The sequence below is a fragment of the Macaca mulatta genome, chromosome 2 (assembly GCF_049350105.2).
Source record: "Macaca mulatta isolate MMU2019108-1 chromosome 2, T2T-MMU8v2.0, whole genome shotgun sequence".
Classification (NCBI taxonomy): domain Eukaryota; kingdom Metazoa; phylum Chordata; class Mammalia; order Primates; family Cercopithecidae; genus Macaca; species Macaca mulatta.
The window spans coordinates 15,063,550-15,068,572 of record NC_133407.1 but is presented as its reverse complement, the minus strand read 5'-3'; the positions used below and the strand labels follow the sequence as shown (position 1 = coordinate 15,068,572).

The 5,023-nt window shown below is 38.9% G+C and overlaps 1 long non-coding RNA gene across 1 annotated transcript; it reads right to left on the bottom strand.

The window, feature by feature from the left end:
- Positions 1–291: 291 nt before the first annotated feature.
- LOC114676217 (uncharacterized) lies at positions 292–4,822 on the bottom strand. Its single transcript, XR_003727064.2, has 3 exons — positions 4,273–4,822; positions 1,868–1,921; positions 292–427 (listed from the first exon to the last, which is right to left on the bottom strand). It is a non-coding gene; the product is annotated as an uncharacterized LOC114676217 (long non-coding RNA).
- Between the last annotated feature and the right edge of the window lie 201 nt (positions 4,823–5,023).

Below are 5,023 nucleotides of genomic sequence, written 5' to 3'. Positions count from 1 at the left end.
ATCTGATATAAATACTTGTGGGGTGGATTATAGATTCTCTGGAGCCAGAGAGTGACATTCTTACTCACCACAAGTTACAAACCCTGTATGGGGACGGTGTAGACAACGTATGAGGCCAGTTTTCCCAAGGAGTTTTTATCGGCTCTGCAAGTCAAGCTTGATTCCTTAAAGGGAAGCACACGCTTCCATTTAAAGCCTTGGTAAAACAACCAGTTTCTCCAGTTGTGTTCTCTTGCAAAAGAAAATGGATTCTTTCTGCACTGATGCAAATAACCATATTGCCGTAAGTTAAGAATACTTACAAATAGTTTACAAATTCTGCAGAAGCCAGGCAGAGAGAAACAAATACGCTCCAAATTTTGTTCACAGGAGTTAACTTACTTGATTATTAAATGCTGTAAATAGCTCAAAATAAGTTTTCTTGACTCTGAAAAACAAAACAAGCATCAGCAATGTTTTAAGCAAAAGTAAACAAACAAAAAGATTATTTCAGTTTTCTATTAGTTCAATCTATTCCATTAACTCTTATGCTGCTTGATATTCATTAACATTTCAGCTCTTCATAAGTCCTGTACATTTTTCTTTATTCCAATGTCACAATCTCCAAAGTTATCAGAAATCTGCATTTAAGAACACCAAAGTTCTATAGCTGATTATAAAACCATCTTTTGAAGAGGATTAAAACAAGACAAGAATTGTCTGTGAATAACAAGATGTCCAGGGTAGTTAGTTAAAAACATGATTGACAGATAAATTTGGTTATCTCTGTGGTTTACAATAACTCAACATAATAACCTTAATTATCATTGATAGCATAAACACAGAACTCAGACATTAGAATTTTAGGCATCCCATACAATACAATTTTGGAACATGTATTAATATTCTTCTCTAAAATATAACCTGAAGGAGATTAAACATCATTTTGGCAATCCACATACCTAAACATGTCAAATAATCCTGTTTACCCCTCTTCTGGATGCTTCAGGGGCCCTCTGTAGCATCCAAAAGCTAGGGGTGAGGAAAGAAAATTTCAAAACTGATTTTGGGAAACCTGTTTAATAAGTCAGAGATTTAAAACACTTGAAATTATAATATACAATTCCAGATTACCATGTTATTTATTTTACCAAAATGATGACTCAATTTTTTTTTTTTTTTTTTGAGATGGAGTCTTGCTCTGTCACCCAGCCTGGGGTATGGTAGCGTGATCTTTGCTCACCACAACCTCTGCCTCCCGGGTTCAAGTGATTCTCCTGCCTTGGCCTCCTGAGTAGCTGGGACTACAGGCATGTGCCACAATATCTGGTTAATTTTTGAATTCTCAGTAGAGACAGGATTTCACTGTTAGTCAGGCTGGTCTCAAACACCTGACCTTGTGATCTGCCCACCTTGGCCTCCCAAAGTGCTGGGATTACAGGCATGAGCCACCGTGCCCGTCCCCACCCTCTCCCCCCCCTTTTTTTTTTAAAGAGACAGGGTCTGGCTTTGTCAGTCAGGCTGGAGTGCAGTGGTGCAATCTTAGCTCACTGCAGCCTCGAACTTCTGGGTTCATGTGATATTCCTGCCTTAGCCTCAAGTAGCTGGAACTACAGATATGTACCACCACACCTGGCTAATTTGAAAAACTTTCTTTTTGTGGAGATGGGGTTTCATTATGCTGCCCAAGCTGGTCTCCAAATCCCAGATTCAAGTGATCCTCCCTCGTTGGCGTGCCAAAATGTTGTAATTACAGGCATGAGCCACTGTGCCCAGCCAAGAAGAACTTTGAAACCAAAATTTTGTGCTTCATTCCCATTTTTCTAAGGGTTAAACAAAGGCATCTTCAGGCACACAAAGCATCAAAAGGTTTACAGAGAAAGATTACCTTTGCAATAATCAGAGGAAGTCCTTCAACAATAAGATAAATCCAGGGGCCATCCTGGTATGTAGAAAAAATAAATAAACCAGTAAATACTTGTTTTGTAAATAGGATATATCCATGAATTATATCTGTAACAATTTAGAATAAAAATTCTAGTCAAGACACAAAGGGAAAGAAAAGGCCCAAAATGGGTAAACACATGCTAAGATATTCTCACTTGCAAAAATCTACAACATCTATTGGTATATCTAGTGTTTTGTTCTGTCTTTAAATTTATTTGTATTTTATATAAAATTTGCATATCAGAAATTTGCCATTTTAATCATTTTAAAATGCATGAGTCTTTTTTACTATATTTGTAATAACATGTACCTAATCTAATTCCAGAATATTTCCAACACCTGAAAAAGAACTCCCACTTCCCTCCATTTACTTGCAAACACTAATATAATTTACATGTTTACGGATTTGAATGTTCTGGATATTTCATATAAATAGAATCATGCCATCAATCTAAATAACAAAGAGAGGCTCTATAAAAGAAAAAGGTATTTATTTGGGAATAGAGCATTACAATGGGAAAACATGTACCATAGTAAACTGTATTAACATATTCAGGGAGGTAAAAGAAAACAAAAAATGTTTCAAGGCTCCCAGGTACAAGTGATTCTCCTGCCTCAGCCTCCTTAGTAGTTGGGATTATAGGCGCATGCCACCACACATGGCTGATTTTGTGTTTTCAGTAGAGATGGGGTTTCACCATGTTAGCTGGTCTGAAACTCCTGATCTTAGGTGATCCACCTGCCTTGGCCCCCCAAAGTGTTGGGATTACAAGCATGAGCCACTGCACTCAACCAGAATATTTTTTAACATTAGTGATTCCATTTTGATTCTGACAATTTTCATGTTTCCCCTTTTTGATCAAGATTTTTTCTCCAACATTGTAATTGGTCAATCATCCTTTAGATTTTGATGTCTCTCAGTGGCAAGATGAAACTGTCCTATTTGTTGGCCTCATGTCATGTTGGGGAGAGGGACTGGTGACTAGGAATCAGTGTCAAAACGTTTTAGTCACATGAGAGCAATAAGGGAGGTTTGAGCAGAGTGGCTCTCAGGTTCCATGAGAGTCTGGAGTCCATTGTTAAGTTTAATTTTCTCTGTCTCATAGTATTTTGCTATCATTTCAAAGTGCTAGGCCAGAATTTTTTTTTAGGAGTTGTACTTCTTCAAAACTTTAACAAGTAACAGATACAAAGTTTAAAAATGGAAAATACACAGTATAATATGACCATTCCAGTTTGCATAATTGTTTTGAGCCATGAACCTAGGCTTAAAGACAACCAATTGAAGAAATCAAATGACCGTAGAGAATTAAGTGAGACCTATTTTAACCATGTAGCCTGTTTTCTAATTTTGAATATATCGATCTCACCTTTTTCCAAAGGAATTTATCCAGGTAAAGCATGTGGTGTTAGCAATAGCATAGACATTTTCTTACCTAACCATTGAATACTGAAGGATTTATTACATTAGTTTCTGTTAAGTACTAGCCAGAAGCTACTGGTTGTGAAACTTCAGTTAAACTATTGCTATCCTGCCAAGTGAAAAAGGTAGCATTAAGGTGGGCAAAAGTCCCATTAAGACATGGAGTCTTGGCGAGGTGCAGTGGCTCACACCTGTAATCCCAGTACTTTGGGAGGCTGAGACAGATGTATCACCTAAAGTCAGGAGTTCAAGACCAGCCTGGCCAACATGGTGAAACCCCATCTCCACTAAAAAAAAAAAAAAAAAAAAAAAAATTAGCCAGGCCTGGTGGCCCACGCCTGTAATCCCAGCTACTTGGGAGGCTGAGGTAAGAGAATCATTTGAATCTGGGAGGTGGAGGTTGCAGTAAGCCAAGATTGTGCCACTGCATTCCAGCCTGAGCAACAGAGCAAGACTGTGTCTCAAAAAAAAACAAAAAAAGATATGGGGTCTTGTTCTGATGCCTTGGAAAAACTGCCTACAGCATGAAAACATCAACTTTTGGTTTGCGGTTGGAGTATCGCTGGTAAAGACATCAGTTGGATTAATAAACATTTTGAGTAGCCCGTACATCAAGCATGAGACTAATTCCTTAAACTTCATCTAGCTTCATCTTATAGCGCTTTAGGAACAGAGCAGCTTTTGTTTTTAGTCGAGTTGTAGCCAAGTGGAAAGTAGGAAAATTCAGGCTCTAGTCCAGTCTAGAGGTGAATAATCAGAACTTGAAAACAATGCATAGGGCTATAATCTAATAACATATGTATTATAATTTTTCCTTAGAAACGTAACTTTCTTTCTCTACATTGGTCATATAGAGATCTCAGATTTTAAAAACCTCTAGAGGTTAGGAAACCCAACCAAGGCAGACTTTAGATTTTACTTACAATGTGAAGATTCTTCAACTTTCCAGGAAGTAACAATTTTTACTCACTCCTCCAAGGCTGGGAATTCTTGAAGCCAGACATTTAATGCACATTCTTAAATATGACATTTCAATCCAAGCTTTGGTAATATTGTGTCCAGAATTGGTGGGTTGTTGGTCTCACTGACTTCAAGAAGGAAGCCGTGGACCCTCAAAGTGAGTGTTACAGTTCTTAAAGATGGCGTGTCCGGAGTTTGTTCCTTCAGATGTTCAGATGCGTCTGGAGCTTCTTCCTTCTGGTGGGTTTGGGGTCTTGCTATCAGAAGTGAAGCTGCAGACCTTCGTGGTGAGTATTACAGCTCTCAAAGGCAGTGCGCGTCAGGAGTTGTTCATTCTTCCCGGTGGGCTCGTGGTCTGGCTGGCTTCAGGAGTGATGGTGCAGACCTTCGTGGTGAGTGTGACAGCTCATAAAGGTAGCCTGGAACCAAAGAGTGAGCAGCAACAAGATTTATTGCAAATAGCAAAGCATCAACGCTCCTACAACATGAAAGAAAACCCAAAGAAGTTGCCCTGCCTAGCTCCGGCAGCCAGCTTTTATTCCCTTATCTTGCCCCACCCACATCCTGCTGATTGGTCCATTTTACAGAGAGCTGATTGGTCCATTTTACAGAGAGCTGATTGGTCTGTTTTGACAAAGTGCTGATTGGTGCGTTTACAATCCTTGAGCTAGACGTAGAGTCACTGAGTCACTGAGCACTCGTTAGCTAGATACA